The sequence below is a fragment of the Salmo trutta genome, chromosome 33, assembly GCF_901001165.1.
Source record: "Salmo trutta chromosome 33, fSalTru1.1, whole genome shotgun sequence".
Lineage (NCBI taxonomy): Eukaryota > Metazoa > Chordata > Actinopteri > Salmoniformes > Salmonidae > Salmo > Salmo trutta.
Window position 1 is genome coordinate 40,826,345 of NC_042989.1, and position 20,867 is coordinate 40,847,211.

The 20,867-nt window shown below is 43.9% G+C and overlaps 1 pseudogene; it reads left to right on the forward strand.

The window, feature by feature from the left end:
- Positions 1-8,840: 8,840 nt before the first annotated feature.
- Positions 8,841-20,867, forward strand: part of LOC115172171 (thyroid receptor-interacting protein 11-like) — a 45,840-nt pseudogene continuing 33,813 nt past the window's right edge.

Consider the following 20,867-nt stretch of genomic DNA (forward strand, 5'->3'; position numbering starts at 1 on the left):
TAACCAGGTAGACTAGTCCTACTTCTATATGGGTAACCAGGTAGACTAGTCCTACTTCTATATGGGTAACCAGGTAGACTAGTCCTACATGTGTAACCAGGTAGACTAGTCCTACTTCTACATGTGTAACCAGGTAGACTAGTCCTACTTCTATATGCGTAACCAGGTAGACTTTCCTACTTCTATATGGGTAACCAGGTAGACTAGTCCTACCTCTATATGCGTAATCAGGTAGACTAGTCCTACTTCTATATGGGTAACCAGGTAGACTAGTTCTACTTCTATATAGGTAACCAGGTAGACTAGTCCTACTTCTATATGGGTAACCAGGTAGACTAGTTCTACTTCTATATGGGTAACCAGGTAGACTAGTCCTACTTCTATATGGGTAACCAGGTAGACTAGTCCTACTTCTATATGGGTAACCAGGTAGACTAGTCCTACTTCTATATGGGTAACCAGGTAGACTAGTCCTACTTCTATATGGGTAACCAGTAGGACTAGTCCTACTTCTATATGGGTAACCAGGTAGACTAGTCCTACTTCTATATGGGTAACCAGGTAGACTAGTCCTACTTCTATATGGGTAACCAGGTAGACTAGTCCTACTTCTATATGGGTAACCAGGTAGACTAGTCCTACTTCTATATGGGTAACCAGGTAGACTAGTCCTACTTCTATATGGGTAACCAGGTAGACTAGTCCTACTTCTATATGGGTAACCAGGTAGACTAGTCCTACTTCTATATGGGTAACCAGGTAGACTAGTCCTACTTCTATATGGGTAACCAGGTAGACTTGTCCTACTTCTATATGGGTAACCAGGTAGACTAGTCCTACTTCTATATGGGTAACCAGGTAGACTAGTCCTACTTCTATATGGGTAACCAGGTAGACTAGTCCTACTTCTATATGGGTAACCAGGTAGACTAGTCCTACTTCTATATGGGTAACCAGGTAGACTAGTCCTACTTCTATATGGGTAACCAGGTAGACTAGTCCTACTTCTATATGGGTAACCAGGTAGACTAGTCCTACTTCTATATGGGTAACCAGGTAGACTAGTCCTACTTCTATATGGGTAACCAGGTAGACTAGTCCTACTTCTATATGGGTAACCAGGTAGACTAGTCCTACTTCTAATGTGTAACCATGTAGACTAGTCTACTTCTATATGGGTAACCAGGTAGACTAGTCTTACTTCTATATGGGTAATCAGGTAGACTAGTCCTACTCTGTATGCGTAACCAGGTAGACTAGTCCTACTTCTATATGGGTAACCAGGTAGACTAGTCCTACTTCTATATGGGTAACCAGGTAGACTAGTCCTACATGTGTAACCAGGTAGACTAGTCCTACTTCTACATGTGTAACCAGGTAGACTAGTCCTACTTCTATATGCGTAACCAGGTAGACTAGTCCTACTTCTATATGGGTAACCAGGTAGACTAGTCCTACCTCTATATGCGTAATCAGGTAGACTAGTCCTACTTCTATATGGGTAACCAAGTAGACTAGTCCTACTTCTATATGGGTAACCAGGTAGACTAGTCCTACTTCTATATAGGTAACCAGGTAGACTAGTCCTACTTCTATATGGGTAACCAGGTAGACTAGTCCTACTTCTATATGGGTAACCAGGTAGACTAGTCCTACTTCTATATGGGTAACCAGGTAGACTAGTCTTACTTCTATATGGGTAATCAGGTAGACTAGTCCTACCTCTGTATGCGTAACCAGGTAGACTAGTCCTACTTCTATATGGGTAACCAGGTAGACTAGTCCTACTTCTATATGGGTAACCAGGTAGACTAGTCCTACATGTGTAACCAGGTAGACTAGTCCTACTTCTACATGTGTAACCAGGTAGACTAGTCCTACTTCTATATGCGTAACCAGGTAGACTAGTCCTACTTCTATATGGGTAACCAGGTAGACTAGTCCTACTTCTATATGGGTAACCAGGTAGACTAGTCCTACTTCTATATGGGTAACCAGGTAGACTAGTCCTACTTCTATATGGGTAACCAGGTAGACTAGTCCTACTTCTATATGGGTAACCAGGTAGACTAGTCCTACTTCTATATGGGTAACCAGGTAGACTAGTCCTACTTCTATATGGGTAACCAGGTAGACTAGTCCTACTTCTATATGGGTAACCAGGTAGACTAGTCCTACTTCTATATGGGTAACCAGGTAGACTAGTCCTACTTCTATATGGGTAACCAGGTAGACTAGTCCTACTTCTATATGGGTAACCAGGTAGACTAGTCCTACTTCTATATGGGTAACCAGGTAGACTAGTCCTACTTCTATATGGGTAACCAGGTAGACTAGTCCTACTTCTATATGGGTAACCAGGTAGACTAGTCCTACTTCTATATGGGTAACCAGGTAGACTAGTCCTACTTCTATATGGGTAACCAGGTAGACTAGTCCTACTTCTATATGGGTAACCAGGTAGACTAGTCCTACTTCTATATGGGTAATCAGGTAGACTAGTCCTACTTCTATATGGGTAACCAGGTAGACTAGTCCTACTTCTATATGGGTAACCAGGTAGACTAGTCCTACTTCTATATGGGTAACCAGGTAGACTAGTCCTACTTCTATATGGGTAACCAGGTAGACTAGTCCTACTTCTATATGGGTAACCAGGTAGACTAGTCCTACTTCTAAATGGGTAACCAGGTAGACTAGTCCTACTTCTATATGGGTAACCAGGTAGACTAGTCCTACTTCTATATGGGTAACCAGGTAGACTAGTCCTACTTCTATATGGGTAACCAGGTAGACTAGTCCTACTTCTATATGGGTAACCAGGTAGACTAGTCCTACTTCTATATGGGTAACCAGGTAGACTAGTCCTACTTCTATATGGGTAACCAGGTAGACTAGTCCTACTTCTATATGGGTAACCAGGTAGACTAGTCCTTGCTCTATATGCGTAATCAGGTAGACTAGTCCTACTTCTATATGCGTAACCAGGTAGACTAGTCCTACTTCTATATGCGTAACCAGGTAGACTAGTCCTACTTCTATATGCGTAACCAGGTAGACTAGTCCTACTTCTATATGCGTAACCAGGTAGACTAGTCCTACTTCTATATGGGTAACCAGGTAGACTAGTACTACTTCTACATGGGTAATCAGGTAGACTAGTCCTACTTCTAAATGTGTAACCAGGTAGACTAGTCCTGCTTCTATATGGGTAACCAGGTAGACTAGTCCTATTTCTATATGGGTAACCAGGTAGACTAGTCCTATTTCTATATGGGTAATCAGGTAGACTAGTCCTACCTCTGTATGCGTAACCAGGTAGACTAGTCCTACTTCTGTATGGGTAACCAGGTAGACTAGTCCTACTTCTATATGGGTAACCAGGTAGACTAGTCCTACATGTGTAACCAGGTAGACTAGTCCTACTTCTACATGTGTAACCAGGTAGACTAGTCCTACTTCTATATGGGTAACCAGGTAGACTAGTCCTACCTCTATATGCGTAATCAGGTAGACTAGTCCTACTTCTATATGGGTAACCAGGTAGACTAGTCCTACTTCTATATGGGTAACCAGGTAGACTAGTCCTACTTCTATATGGGTAACCAGGTAGACTAGTCCTACTTCTATATGGGTAACCAGGTAGACTAGTCCTACTTCTATATGGGTAACCAGGTAGACTAGTCCTACTTCTATATGGGTAACCAGGTAGACTAGTCCTACTTCTATATGGGTAACCAGGTAGACTAGTCCTACTTCTATATGGGTAACCAGGTAGACTAGTCCTACTTCTATATGGGTAACCAGGTAGACTAGTCCTACTTCTATATGGGTAACCAGGTAGACTAGTCCTACTTCTATATGGGTAACCAGGTAGACTAGTCCTACTTCTATATGGGTAACCAGGTAGACTAGTCCTACTTCTATATGGGTAACCAGGTAGACTAGTCCTACTTCTATATGGGTAACCAGGTAGACTAGTCCTACATGTGTAACCAGGTAGACTAGTCCTACTTCTACATGTGTAACCAGGTAGACTAGTCCTACTTCTATATGGGTAACCAGGTAGACTAGTCCTACCTCTATATGCGTAATCAGGTAGACTAGTCCTACTTCTATATGGGTAACCAGGTAGACTAGTCCTACTTCTATATGGGTAACCAGGTAGACTAGTCCTACTTCTATATGGGTAACCAGGTAGACTAGTCCTACTTCTATATGGGTAACCAGGTAGACTAGTCCTACTTCTATATGGGTAACCAGGTAGACTAGTCCTACTTCTATATGGGTAACCAGGTAGACTAGTCCTACTTCTATATGGGTAACCAGGTAGACTAGTCCTACTTCTATATGGGTAACCAGGTAGACTAGTCCTACTTCTATATGGGTAACCAGGTAGACTAGTCCTACTTCTATATGGGTAACCAGGTAGACTAGTCCTACTTCTATATGGGTAACCAGGTAGGCTAGTCCTACTTCTATATGGGTAACCAGGTAGGCTAGTCCTACTTCTATATGGGTAACCAGGTAGACTAGTCCTACTTCTATATGGGTAACCAGGTAGCCTAGTCCTACTTCTATATGGGTAACCAGGTAGACTAGTCCTACTTCTATATGGGTAACCAGGTAGACTAGTCCTACTTCTATATGGGTAACCAGGTAGACTATTCCTACTTCTATATGGGTAACCAGGTAGACTAGTCCTACTTCTATATGGGTAACCAGGTAGACTAGTCCTACTTCTATATGGGTAACCAGGTAGACTAGTCCTACTTCTATATGGGTAACCAGGTAGACTAGTCCTACTTCTATATGCGTAACCAGGTAGACTAGTCCTACTTCTATATGGGTAACCAGGTAGACTAGTCCTACTTCTATATGCGTAACCAGGTAGACTAGTCCTACTTCTATATGGGTAACCAGGTAGACTAGTCCTACTTCTATATGGGTAACCAGGTAGACTAGTCCTACTTCTATATGGGTAACCAGGTAGACTAGTCCTACTTCTATATGGGTAACCAGGTAGACTAGTCCTACTTCTATATGGGTAACCAGGTAGACTAGTCCTACCTCTATATGGGTAACCAGGTAGACTAGTCCTACCTCTATATGCGTAATCAGGTAGACTAGTCCTACTTCTATATGGGTAACCAGGTAGACTAGTCCTACTTCTATATGGGTAACCAGGTAGACTAGTCCTACTTCTATATGGGTAACCAGGTAGACTAGTCCTACTTCTAAATGTGTAACCAGGTAGACTAGTCCTACTTCTATATGGGTAACCAGGTAGACTAGTCCTACTTCTATATGGGTAATCAGGTAGACTAGTCCTACCTCTGTATGCGTAACCAGGTAGACTAGTCCTACTTCTATATGGGTAACCAGGTAGACTAGTCCTACTTCTATATGGGTAACCAGGTAGACTAGTCCTACTTCTACATGTGTAACCAGGTAGACTAGTCCTTCTGCTATATGGGTAACCAGGTAGACTTGTCCTACTTCTATATGGGTAACCAGGTAGACTAGTCCTACTTCTATATGGGTAACCAGGTAGACTAGTCCTACTTCTATATGCGTAACCAGGTAGACTAGTCCTACTTCTATATGGGTAACCAGGTAGACTAGTACTACTTCTACATGGGTAATCAGGTAGACTAGTCCTACTTCTAAATGTGTAACCAGGTAGACTAGTCCTACTTCTATATGGGTAACCAGGTAGACTAGTCCTATTTCTATATGGGTAATCAGGTAGACTAGTCCTACCTCTGTATGCGTAACCTGGTAGACTAGTCCTACTTCTATATGGGTAACCAGGTAGACTAGTCCTACTTCTATATGGGTAACCAGGTAGACTAGTCCTACATGCGTAACCAGGTAGACTAGTCCTACTTCTACATGCGTAACCAGGTAGACTAGTCCTACTTCTATATGCGTAACCAGGTAGACTAGTCCTACTTCTATATGGGTAACCAGGTAGACTAGTACTACTTCTACATGGGTAATCAGGTAGACTAGTCCTACTTCTAAATGTGTAACCAGGTAGACTAGTCCTACTTCTATATGGGTAACCAGGTAGACTAGTCCTATTTCTATATGCGTAACCAGGTAGACTAGTCCTACTTCTATATGCGTAACCAGGTAGACTAGTCCTACTTCTATATGGGTAACCAGGTAGACAAGTCCTACTTCTATATGGGTAACCAGGTAGACTAGTCCTACTTCTATATGGGTAACCAGGTAGACTAGTCCTACCTCTATATGCGTAACCAGGTAGACTAGTCCTACTTCTATATGGGTAACCAGGTAGACTAGTCCTACTTCTATATGGGTAACCAGGTAGACTAGTCCTACATGTGTAACCAGGTAGACTAGTCCTACTTCTACATGCGTAACCAGGTAGACTAGTCCTACTTCTATATGCGTAACCAGGTAGACTAGTCCTACTTCTATATGGGTAACCAGGTAGACAAGTCCTACTTCTATATGGGTAACCAGGTAGACTAGTCCTACCTCTATATGGGTAACCAGGTAGACTAGTCCTACCTCTATATGCGTAATCAGGTAGACTAGTCCTACTTCTATATGGGTAACCAGGTAGACTAGTCCTACTTCTATATGGGTAACCAGGTAGACTAGTCCTACTTCTATATGGGTAACCAGGTAGACTAGTCCTACTTCTATATGGGTAACCAGGTAGACTAGTCCTACTTCTATATGGGTAACCAGGTAGACTTGTCCTACTTCTATATGGGTAACCAGGTAGACTAGTCCTACCTCTGTATGCGTAACCAGGTAGACTAGTCCTACTTCTATATGGGTAACCAGGTAGACTAGTCCTACTTCTATATGGGTAACCAGGTAGACTAGTCCTACATGGGTAACCAGGTAGACTAGTCCTACATGGGTAACCAGGTAGACTAGTCCTACATGGGTAACCAGGTAGACTAGTCCTACATGGGTAACCAGGTAGACTAGTCCTACATGGGTAACCAGGTAGGACTAGTCCTACATGGGTAACCAGGTAGACTAGTCCTACATGGGTAACCAGGTAGACTAGTCCTACATGGGTAACCAGGTAGACTAGTCCTACATGGGTAACCAGGTAGACTAGACCTACTTCTATATGGGTAACCAGGTAGACTAGTCCTACTTCTATATGGGTAACAGGTAGACTAGTCCTACTTCTATATGGGTAACCAGGTAGACTAGTCCTACTTCTATATGGGTAACCAGGTAGACTAGTCCTACTTCTATATGGGTAACCAGGTAGACTAGTCCTACTTCTATATGGGTAACCAGGTAGACTAGTCCTACTTCTATATGGGTAACCAGGTAGACTAGTCCTACTTCTATATGGGTAACCAGGTAGACTAGTCCTACTTCTATATGGGTAACCAGGTAGACTAGTCCTACTTCTATATGGGTAACCAGGTAGACTAGTCCTACTTCTATATGGGTAACCAGGTAGACTAGTCCTACTTCTATATGGGTAACCAGGTAGACTAGTCCTACTTCTATATGGGTAACCAGGTAGACTAGTCCTACTTCTATATGGGTAACCAGGTAGACTAGTCCTACTTCTATATGGGTAACCAGGTAGACTAGTCCTACTTCTATATGGGTAACCAGGTAGACTAGTCCTACTTCTATATGGGTAACCAGGTGTGTGTTTTCGTGTCATGCCTATTATTACTGTGTTTTGACTGTTATTTTATAAAATAATTACACACCACTTTCAATTATTACGCAATTAAATTAATCATATAACAATTAATGAAGTAGTAATCTGGGGCACCACGGGAAAATTTATTTAACGAGTTGCTATCTCCCGACTAAACTCTAAAGATATAAATATGTATTACATCAGTCACGGTCAATTCATTCATTCTTATTTACCATATCAGTCTCATTCTGTATGTCGCAAAATTCTTGGATATCTGCACGAGCCGTATCATAAATGATGAATCGGCAATATACAAATTGGTTTAATTATTTACTAACTAAATAATCACGCAGAATTACATAAACACACAAACAGGATAGCTGACACATTGATTACTACATAATGCAATGAAAAGTCCCTAGCGGACTAACCCGATTTATGATGGCTTGTTACCAAATGAAAAGGGAGGGGCATGTAAGAAAGAGCGGGAGAAGAGACAAAGGACTTCACCTATCGTACATACAGTTGAATAATACGCTGGTATAATTAAACTGTATTTAACAGTAAATGTACTACTGGTGATACTGGTGTTTCATCCCGCGGCCTCTGCAATGGATTAGTCCGCTGAGACAGGCCTCCACAATGGATTAGTCCACTGAGACGGGCCTCCACAATGGATTAGTCCACTGAGACGGGCCTCCGCAATGGATTAGTCCACTGAGACGGGCCTCCGCAATGGATTAGTCCACTGAGACGGGCCTCCGCAATGGATCAGTCCACTGAGACGGGCCTCCGCAATGGATCAGTCCACTGAGACGGGCCTCCGCAATGGATCAGTCCACTGAGACGGGCCTCCGCAATGGATCAGTCCACTGAGACGGGCCTCCGCAATGGATCAGTCCACTGAGACGGGCCTCCGCAATGGATCAGTCCACTGAGACGGGCCTCCGCAATGGATCAGTCCACTGAGACGGGCCTCCGCAATGGATTAGTCCACTGAGACGGGCGTGAATCAGACAGGTGTCTCGTGTGCCATAACTTATTTGTATATATTTCCACGGCTCTACAAAAACAATCTCTGTTGACAAACAGCCTATTGACCAAACAGTGGACCAGGGGACTAAATGGGGTCATCCCTAGTGTAGCTACAGTACACGCCCATTAGACATAACATGGTAAACTAAAACCTGATTGGTTTAGCAAACCTTTCATATGCATTCTATTACAATATGAGACGTGAATATGTGGAGGTAGCATGGCTGTGAATGGCGGTCTACTTGTTATCACACAGTTTTTCATACTTTTCTTTCAGGTGTTTCCTCTGGGCTGCAGGTGTCCGGTTCTAAGATGGAACAAGTGGAGGCTGAGGTACAAGGGTTCTCACCGTAAAAGAGCTGGTTTCTCAGACACACATTAATTTCAGTCCAGACTTAAAGGCTATTTTTAATGGAGATTCACTGTTTCTTCTTCTTTCTATGTTGCAGTATGCCCCAAGTAATCTGTTCTGTCTATGTTGCAGTATGCCCCATGTAATCTGTTCTCTCTATGTTGTAGTATGCCCCATGTAATCTGTTCTGTCTATGTTGCAGTATTTACATTTACATTTACGTCATTTAGCAATCTTTTCTGTCGATGTTGCACTATGCCCCATGTAATCTGTTCTGTCTATGTTGCAGTACGGGCGTTTAACTCTATATTTCCTCTTGTTTCAGTATGAGCGTTTAAAGAGGATCCATGCAGAGCTGGAGGAGAAGCTGGAGGCCTCAGAGATCCAGAATAAACAGCAGTCTGCTGAGTACAGGACCCTGATGCAACAGAGAGATGTACGGTCTGATACATGGAGAACTATATGACACTCAATGAAGAACGCAGTCTTATAAATCATCCTATCAGCGACAGAGGTCGGCCTAGTCCAGGAGTATTCAAATCCTACCCTGGAGGTCTAGAGTACTGCTGCTTTTCTTTCCTACACGATCATTTGTTGTACCCACTTGGTGTCCCAGGTCTAAATCAGTCCCTGATTTAAAGGGGAAGAATGTAAAATGGCAGAACTGATCCACTTGGTGTCCCAGGTCTAAATCAGTCCCTGATTTAAAGGGGAAGAATGGGGTAAAAAGCAGTGGATCTGGCTTCCAGGTCCAGATTTGAATTTAAATAATATATAATCTAGAATATTATAGGCCTAGCTAGAAGTATATGAGGGGTCTAGCCTAATGATAGTATAGCCACCTTGGGACCACATACACCCCTGGAGAGGAAATGGATGATCCCCCTAGAGAGGAAATGGTGATCCCCCCCCTCCTAGAAAGGAAATGGATGATCCCCCTAGAGAGGAAATGGATGATCCCCCCCCCCCTAGAGAGGAAATGGATGATCCCCTCCTAGAGAGGAAATGGATGATCCCCTCCTAGAGAGGAAATGGATGATCCCCTCCTAGAGAGGAAATGGATGATCCCCCCCCTAGAGAGGAAATGGATGATCCCCCCCCTAGAGAGGAAATGGATGATCACCCTAGAGAGGAAATGGATGATCACCCTAGAGAGGAAATGGATGATCCCCCTAGAGAGGAAATGGATGATCCCCCTAGAGAGGAAATGGATGATCCCCTAGAGAGGAAATGGATGATCAGGTTGTGGTTTGACACTCACTTTTAGTCTGATGCTATCAAACAAAAGTCTGTAAAACATTTATATTAGTTAGACACACAGCAATGTAACACTTCCTGGATCTGGAACAGTGTCCCGCCCAATGCCGGAAGTAGTGCACCATGCACTGATATATTGACCGTGTATAGGAAGTAGGGTGTTGATATTACTATATATACTTCTTCTTCTACTACAAATCTACCATTCCAGTGTTTTACTTGCTATATTGTATTTACTTTGCCACCATGGCCTTTTTTTGCCTTTACCTCCCTTATCTCACCTCATTTGCTCACATTGTATATAGACTTATTTTTTTCTACTGTATTATTGACTGTATGTTTCTTTATTCCACGTGTAACTCTGTGTTGTTGTATGTTGTCGAACTGCTTTGCTTTATCTTGACCAGGTCGCAATTGTAAATGAGAACTTGTTCTTAACTTGCCTACCTGGTTAAATAAAGGTGAAATAAAAATAAATAAAAATATTGGCCGTGTATAGGAAGTAGGGTGTTGATATTGTGATTTACACCACCTCTTCGACCATGTTGAAAGAGAAAGACCATCAGGGATTACCATATGTTTTTAATGATTTTATCCCCTTTACAGAATTTAGACTTAGCAAAGTAAGACTTCCTATAAAATGGTTATTGAGAGGTGCTATTATTCTGTTCTTGTGTCTCCATGCAGCATGTGATCTCAGTGAAGGAGAAGCTCTCTGTTCAGCTGAAGGAGTCTGAGACTGAGGTGTCCAGGCTGCAGTCAGAGCTCAGTACCACCACCGACCAGAGGGTGGCGCTACAGGAAGAACTACAGGCCCAGCAGGTGAAACTGAGCCAGAGTGCTTACACCCTGAACGACCTCCACATGGGCAAGCAGCAACTGGAGGCCACCGTCAAGGAGTTGAGGGAGAAACTTGGACGGGCAACAGCGATGGGCAAAGAGACCCAGATGCTCCAGAGAACCGTACAGGAGAGGGAGGAGAAGCTCTCTGCTGCCCGGGCAGAGCTGTGTGAGGCTGGGGAGAGAGCGAGAGAATCCGGGGGGTCCAGAGAGGAGCTGGAGGATCTCGGGAGAGAGCTGGCTGAGATGAGGAGCTCTCAGGAGAAGGTGATGTCAGAAGACTATGAGATGAAGATGGAGAAGCAGAGGCTGAAGACAGAGACTGAGCAGGCCCAGGGGAGAATAGAGGAGCTGGCCAGGCAGGTCAGGGAGGTCCAGGATGCTCTCGGCAGGACGGTCCTGGAGAAGGACACCCTCATCGAGGCTCTGAAGCTGGAGAAGAGCCAGCTGGAAGGGGACCTGGTCCAGGCAGAGAGGGGCCTCCAGGAGCAGGTCAGGAAGTACCAGCAAACCATTGAGGAGTTGACCACTGCCCGTTCCATGGACACCTCGGCACTGCAGGTCCACTGTTGTTTCACTACTGTTTTTACTATCTTCATGTATCTACATTCATTTCGTATGTCTGGAAATGTATTGTTTTATCTTTTCACTTTTGTGTTATTTCATTAGTGCTTTGACAATGAACTGTATTTTTTGTGGTCCCGTGTGGCTCAGTTGGTAGAGCATGGTGTTTGCAACGCCAGGGTTGTGGGTTCGATTCCCACGGGGGACCAGTACAGAGAAGAAAAAAAATGTATGAAATCTATGCATTCACTACTGTAAGTCGCTCTGGATAAGAGCGTCTGCTAAATGACTAAAAATGTAAATGTTTTGTAAGGAATGTGCTGTACTAATAGCTTGATTATTTTCAGACGGCGTATGAGAGGACGGTGATGCTGAACCAGGAGAAGGACCTGGAGATCTCCCGGTTGAGGAGAGACGTGGAAAAGATGGCCTCCGAACACAGAGACACCAATGAGATGCTCTCCGTCACCGTGGCCGAGGAGAAAAAACAGCTGATAGACCTCCTCCAGGTCAGCTCACAGACCATAGAGCTAGATGGAGGACTCGTGTGTTGGAACGGGTTATATCCATCTAGAGTCCTCTATCTAACTCTATGTGACAGACCTCTCTAACATCTTTACTTTATCCTGTCCACTCTGCTTGGAAATATCCTTTTTCTATTTTGTTGTTTTTAAATTGGAATTTTGTTTTTATGAATTGTGTTTGCTGCTAAATCAAAGCAAATCAAATGTATTTATATAGCCCTTCTTACATCAGCTGATGTCACAAAGTGCTGTACAGAAACCCAGTCTAAAACCCCCAAACAGCAAGTAATGCAGGTGTAGAAGTCCTCATTGAGGACTTTGAAAATGTTCTGAATGTGAATCTCTAGGAGAAGGACTCCTTCACGGAGAGCCTGAGAGCTAACATGGCCGCCACCCAGAGGGAGCTGGAGGCTGTTGTTCAGGCAGCCACAGAGGAGGCAGAGACCCTGAGAGGAGCTCTGGAGGAGAAGGACTCCTTCACGGAGACCCTGAGAGGAGCTCTGTAGGAGAAGGACTCCTTCATGGAGAGCCTGAGAGCTAACATGGCCGCCACCCAGAGGGAGCTGGAGGCTGTGGTCCAGGCAGCCACCCAGGAGGCTGAGACCCTGAGAGGAGCTCTGGAGGAGAAGGACAAGCAGCTGGGAGGCATGAAGGAGGACAACAACCACCTGAAGGTACGTCCACAACATGTATGACATGGGTAATATGCAATGTACTGTACTGTGTAATGTACTGTGTCTATTTTGTATACAGTGGTACTGTGTGTGTTGGAGACAATTTTTCCCTCGGGACATTAACATTAATCCTATCCTATAAGGAGGAGATGGATCGTCTGAGGGACCAGCTGAGTAGACCCCAGCCCCCATGCCTGGCCGAGCCACGCCCCCCTGCCTGGCCGAGCCACGCCCCCCGGCCTGGCCGAGCCCCGGCCTGGCCGAGCCACGCCCCCCGGCCTGGCCGAGCCACGCCCCCCTGCCTGGCCGAGCCACGCCCCCCGGTCGGTAACACATCCTGTCATATCTCTTGTTGTTTAAAAAAAATAAAAAAATAATCTATGTATTGTATTTGCTGCTAAAAATGAACAGTCTTATTGAGGACGTTAACATGAACCACAGAACTGGAGACGGAGATCACCCAGCTGAAGACCTCAGGAGATGCCTCGAGGAGGACCATAGAGGAGCAGCAGGGGCACCTCCTCCTCTCCTCCCAGCAGTCTCTCCTGACGCAGCAGAATGAGTTGGAGCAGGCACACCAACGCCACGAGCAGAGCAGAGAGAACTACGATAGGCTAATCCACGCCAAGGACGAGGAGATTAGACGCCTGCAGCAGGAAGTAGATCACCTCGGCCCTACCCAATACTCCCAGGAACAGGAAGTGGTCATTCTCCAACGGGAAGACAAGAGTCAGTCGTCCCTGAATAACAGGGAGAACGGCAATGAGAAACACGACCTGTCCAAGGTGGAGGTAGAGAGACTAGTGAAGGTATTTCCTGAATTGGTGTTGTACTCAACAGCAGCTGATGATTCGGGATGAATTGCCATTCAGGATAATAAAGCATATCTGATCTCAATTTGAAGGGCATTAAGGAGACGGAGATCAGCCAGCTGAATGAGAGGAACCTGAACCTCACCAGACAGCTGGACCAGCTGGTGGTCTCCAGAGAGGAAATGGGGAAGCTCAGCCGGATAGTCCAGCGGAAAGACGTAGAGATCCAGGCGCTGCACTCCCACGTCTCCCTGGGGGGAGGAGGCCACAGCCAAGACGTGATGAATCCTCCAGCAGCAGCTGCAGGCCTACGCCGTGGAGAGAGAGCAGGTCAAAATCACAAATCAACTTATTAGAGTTGCAAAATCCGGGTCATTTTCCTAGAATGCCTAGATTTTCCAGAAATCCAAGTTGAAGGATTTCCTGCCTATTCCCTCCTGGATTCCAGGAATCTTCCAACCAGGAATTTTGTTAAAGTTATTGGAATTTTACAACCCCAATCATTTAAAGAATTTACTTGACCTGTTTTACTGTAGGTCCTGGCGGTGCTGAATGAGAAGGCGAGGGAGAACAGCCAGCTGAGGGGGGACTACCAGCACATCATGGACATTGTAGCAGGGAAGGAGGCTGTGCTCCTCAAGGTCCAACAGGAGAACATGAGGCTCTCCACCATGTCTGACCCCTCAGGGAGTCGAGAGATGTTCAGAGAGACCATTCAGAACCTGTCTCGGATCATCAGGTATTGTTTTGTAATATATACAGTACCAGTCAAAAGTTTGGACACACCTACTCAAGGATTTTTCTTTATTTTGACTATTTTCTACTTAATAATAGTGAAGACATCAAAACTATGACATAACACATATGGAATCATGTAGTAACTGAACATTAAAATATATTTTAGATTCTATAAAGTAGCCTCCCTTTGCCTTGATGACAGCTTTGCACACTCTTGGCATTCTCTCAACCAGCCTCATGAGGTAGTCACCTGAAATAGAGAAGATAGCCCTATTTGGTAAAAGACCAAGTCCGTATTATGGCAAGAACAGCTCAAATAAGTATGCTTCTGCTGCCATGGTGATCATGTATTGTCAGGGTGTATTTCGCTGCCATGGTGACCAGGTATTGTCAGGGTGTATTTCACTGCCATGGTGACCAGGTATTGTCAGGGTGTATTTCGCTGCCATGGTGACCAGGTATTGTCAGGGTGTATTTTGCTGCCATGGTGACCAGGTGTTGTCAGGGTGTATTTCGCTGCCACGGTGACCAGGTAAATGTCAGGGTGTATTTCGCTGCCATGGTGACCAGATATTGTCAGGGTGTATTTCGCTGCCATGGTGACCAGGTATTGTCACGGTGTATTTCGCTGCCATGGTGACCAGGTATCGTCAGGGTGTATTTCGCTGCCATGGTGACCAGGTATTGTCAGGGTGTATTTTGCTCTCGGGATTCATTTTGATTGCGTACTTGGACACAATGCTCCATTTTTAAAGGTAATTTCCGATATATAGCCGACATAATGCAGCGTTTTAGCATTCGGACTCTGCGGACGTGTGAACATAGTGTGATCGGATTGAATCCCGTCCTTAGTAATGTCACGTTCTATTTCCTGTTTTATTCTGTCAGTGTCCTTGGGTATCTTGATAGGTGCAAATATAATGAAATATTATTGTATTTTGTTGTTATTATTATCATCAGAGAGAAGGACATTGAGATGGACGCGCTGACACAGAAGTGCCAGACCCTGGTGTCGGTGCTGCAGGCAGGAGACTCTGGAGGCGTCAGCTCCAACCAGTTTGAAGAGCTGCTGCAGGAGAGGGACACACTGAAACAACAGGCAAGATAAGATTTTAGCATTTTATTGTCTTGGTTTTTATAGAAATGTGCCTTGTTTCACAAAACAAGACAAACTCCTTACAGGATATAAAAACAACAGACAATACAGGAAAAATATGACATGGGTAAAAACATTATTCACATCACAGATCAGGAATCACACAGATGTGTGTATTGTAGTGTGTGTGTGTATTGTAGTGTGTGTGTATTGTAGTGTGTGTGTATTGTAGTGTGTGTCTATTATATTTAACCTTTTGAGTCATGCAAAGACACAAGGTCTCTTTTATAGATGACTGCTGTAATTTATAATATTTTATTAATGTGCAGTGTAGAATGTGCAGTATTGTATGTGCAGTATTGTACTGTATGTATTGTACTGTATGTATTGTACTGTATGTATTGCCATTGTCCAGGTGAACAGTGTGTGAATCGAGGTGTGTGTGTATGTATTGTAATGTATCCAGGTGAAGAAGATGGAGGAGTGGAAGATGCAGGTGATCACCACGGTAAAGAACATGCAGCATGAATCTGCCCAGCTGGTCGAGGAGCTCCACAAGCTACAGGGACAGGTAACCGTCATAATATATTATAATAATGAATCATATGTAATATAATGAATCTGGCCAGCTGGTCGAGGAGCTCCACAAGCTACAGGGACAGGTAACCATCATAATATATTATAATAATGAATCATATGTAATATAATGAATCTGGCCAGCTGGTCGAGGAGCTCCACAAGCTACAGGGACAGGTAACCATCATAATATATTATAATAATGAATCATATGTAATATAATGAATCTGGCCAGCTGGTAGAAGAGCTCCACAAGCTACAGGGACAGGTAACTATGATAATATATTATAATAATGAATCATATGTAATATAATGAATCTGGCCAGCTGGTAGAAGAGCTCCACAAGCTACAGGGACAGGTAACCATCATAATATATTATAATAATGAATCATATGTAATATAATGAATCTGGCCAGCTGGTAGAAGAGCTCCACAAGCTACAGGGACAGGTAACCATCATAATATATTATAATAATGAATCATATGTAATATAATGAATCTGGCCAGCTGGTAGAAGAGCTCCACAAGCTACAGGGACAGGTAACCATCATAATATATTATAATAATGAATCATATGTAATATAATGAATCTGGCCAGCTGGTCGAGGAGCTCCACAAGCTACAGGGACAGGTAACTATGATAATATATTATAATAATGAATCATATGTAATATAATGAATCTGGCCAGCTGGTCGAGGAGCTCCACAAGCTACAGGGACAGGTAACTATGATAATATATTATAATAATGAATCATATGTAATATAATGAATCTGGCCAGCTGGTAGAAGAGCTCCACAAGCTACAGGGACAGGTAACCATCATAATATATTATAATAATGAATCATATGTAATATAATGAATCTGGCCAGCTGGTCGAGGAGCTCCACAAGCTACAGGGACAGGTAACTATGATAATATATTATAATAATGAATCATATGTAATATAATGAATCTGGCCAGCTGGTCGAGGAGCTCCACAAGCTACAGGGACAGGTAACTATGACACCCACTGGACTCTACCCACACACCCACTGGACTCTACCCACACACCCACTGGACTCTACCCACACACCCACTGGACTCTACCCACACACCCACTGGACTCTACCCACACACCCACTGGACTCTACCCACACACCCACTGGACTCTACCCACACACCCACTGGACTCTACCCACACACCCACTGGACTCTACCCACACACCCACTGGCCTCTACCCACACACCCACTGGACTCTACCCACACACCCACTGGACTCTACCCACACACCCACTGGACTCTACCCACACACCCACTGGACTCTACCCACACACCCACTGGACTCTACCCACACACTCACTGGACTCTACCCACACACCCACTGGACTCTACCCACACACCCACTGGACTCTACCCACACACCCACTGGACTCTACCCACACACCCACTGGACTCTACCCACACACCCACTGGCCTCAGTTTTCAAATAACTTAATTCTGAAACTTGTCATTCTATTCTTGTTCTGAGAGATAAAGGCTATTCCATGTGAGAAATTGCCAAGAAACTGAAGATCTCGTACAACTCTGTGTACTACTCCCTTCATAGAACAGCGCAAACTGGCTCTAATTAGAATAGGAGGGTGAGGCCCCGGTGCACAACTGAGCAAGAGGACAAGTACATTAGAGTGTCTAGTTTGAGAAACAGACGCCTCACAAGTCCTCAACTGGCAGCTTCATTAAATAGTACCCGCAAAACACCAGTCTCAAGGTCAACAGTGAAGAGGCGACTCTGGGATGCTGGCCTTCTAGGCAAAGTTCTTCTGTCCAGTGTCTGTTTTTTTGCCCACCTTAATTATTTATTTGTATTGGCCAGTCTGAGATATGGCTTTTTCTTTGCAACTCTGCCGAGAAGGCCAGCATCCTGGAGTCGCCTCTTCACTGTTGAGACTGGTGTTTTGCGGGTACTATTTAATGAAGCTGCCAGTTGAGGAGTTGTGAGGCGTCTGTTTCTCAAACTAAACACTAATGTACTTGTCCTCTTGCTCAGTTGTGCACCGGGGCCTCCCACTCCTCTTTTTATTCTAGTTAGAGCCAGTTTGCGCTGTTCTGACGAGTTTCAGAACAGTTTCAGAAGAAAGTTATTTGTTTCTGGCCATTTTGAGCCTGTAATCGAACGCACAAATGCTGATGCTCCAGATACTCAACTAGTCTAAAGAAGCCAGTTTTATTGCTTCTTTAATCAGAACAACAGTTTTCAGCTGTGCTAACATAGTTGCAAAAGGGTTTTCTAATGATCAATTAGCCTTTTAAAATGATTAGCTAACACAACGTGCCATTGGAACACAGGAGTGATGGTTGCTGATAATGGGCCTCTGTACGCCTATGTAGATATTCCATAAAAGAATCAGCCGTTTCCAGCTACAATAATCATTTACAACATTAACAATGTCTACACTGTATTTCTGATCAGTTTGATGTTATTTTAATGGACCACAAAATGTGCTTTTCTTTAAAAAAAAAAACAAGGACATTTCTAAGTGACCCCAAACTTATGATTTTAGTATACACTGACACTCCAACACACACACACACACACACACACACACACAGAGTCTTTCACACTCTTCCCATATAGTGCTGCTATTGTTTATCATCTATCCTGATTGAGTAGTCACTTTTACCCCTACCCTACATGAACATATTACCTCAACTACCTAGTACGCCTGCATTGACTCAGTACCGGTACTCCTTGTATATAGCCTCATTATTGATAAAAAGTTATCAAAATAAAATGTATCTCTGCATTGTTGGGAAAAGGCTCGTAAATTAGCATTTCACGGTAAAGTCAACACCTGTTGTCTTCGGGCGCGTGTGACTAATACATTTTGATTTGATGGTGACTTTATTATCCTCATGGGGACATGGTCACTTCTTTTTGGTCACTCCTTTTGCCCATTTCTAACGTTACATCAAATAGTAACTGAATGCCTCGATGCCTGTCTGCCTGCTTTATATAGCAAGTCACGGCCACATGACTCAATATCTGTAGGAGCGATCCATTTTCGTGAACGGGGTGGTGTACCTAATAAACTGGCCGCCGAGTGTATCATCAAGCATGCAGGCACACAGTGACACATTTAGACAATGAATACAGGAAGTATAGGACAAATGCATATGATGGGTGATCCATAATGATTCAACTGTACACTATGCACACTATACACATTAGCACTCTGTCAACCCTCATGTGAAGTGTAGGTCAGCCCGCTGAACCTACTAGTGATTGTCATTCAGCAGTCTTACTGGGATGAATAAAGGACTGTTTGGCTCAAATCTCAAATCTCTCCGTGGATTACAGCCGTCTAATCCACAGCTATGAGCAGAAGGAAAGGAAACTAGGCAGTCTCAGTCACGAATTAGCCCACGTCCAACAGACCATCAGCCAGCTGAGCAGTACTAAAGATGTCCTCCTGGGGAAACTGGACAGTGTGGCGCAGAGTCCCCAAGTCACCACACTGTCTGCTGCTCTGACGTCTACTGCCCTGCCTCCTGCTGCAGTGAGACCTCCCAGACACCAGGTGGCAGCACCTGCAACACCAGGGAACCAGGAAGGACTGAGACAAGAGCTGGAGTCTCTGAGAGCCCTCGTGTCTGAGAGGGAGACTATGATCAGGACCTTGCAGGAGAACAACCACCGCTTGTCTAACTCAGCCCAGGTTTCGGACAGCGAGCAGCGCGGCCAGGCCAACGAGGCCAGACAGGTCAGAGAGAGACTGGACGCTCTGCAGCGCTCTGTCAGGGAGAAAGACCTGCTCATCAAGACTAAAGGAGACCAGCTCAACCAGGTTAGAGAGAGGCATGCATTCACCAACATACACGCATATGATGCATACTAGCATGTACACACACTAGAGGTCGACCGATTATGATTTTTCAACACCGATACCGATTATTGAATTATTTAATTAATATTCAATTATTTAACAACAATACTGAATGAACAATGAACACTTTTATTTCAACTTGATATAATACATCAATAAAATATATTTAGTCTCAAATAAATAATGAAAAATGTTCAATTTGGTTTAAATAATGCAAAAACAAAGTGTTGGAGAAGAAAGTAAAAGTGCAATATGTGCCATGTAAAAAAGCTAACGTTTAAGTTCCTTGCTCAGAACATGAGAACATATGAAAGCTGGTGGTTCCTTTTAACATGAGTCTTCAATATTTCCAGGTAAGAAGTTTTAGGTTGTAGTTATTATAGGACTATTTCTCTCTATACCATTTGTATTTCATATACCTTTGACTATTGGATGTTCTAATAGGTACGTTAGTATTGCCAGCCTAATCTCGGAAGTTGATAGGCTTGAAGTCATAAACAGCGAAGAGCTGCTGGCAAACGCACGAAAGTGCTGTTTGAATGAATGCTTACGAGCCTGCTGCTGCCTACCATCGCTCAGTCATTCTGCTCTATCAAATCATAGACTTAATTATAATATAATAACACACAGAAATACGAGCCTTTGGTCATTAATACGGTCGAATCTGGAAACTATCATCTCGAAAATAAAACGTTTATTCTTTCAGTGAAATACGGAAGCGTTCCGTATTTTATCTAACGGGTGGCATCCATAAGTCTAAATATTCCTGTTACATTGCACAACCTTCAATGTTATGTCATAATTACGTAAAATTCTGGCAAATTAGTTCGCAACGAGCCAGGCGGCCCAAACTGTTGCATATACCCTGA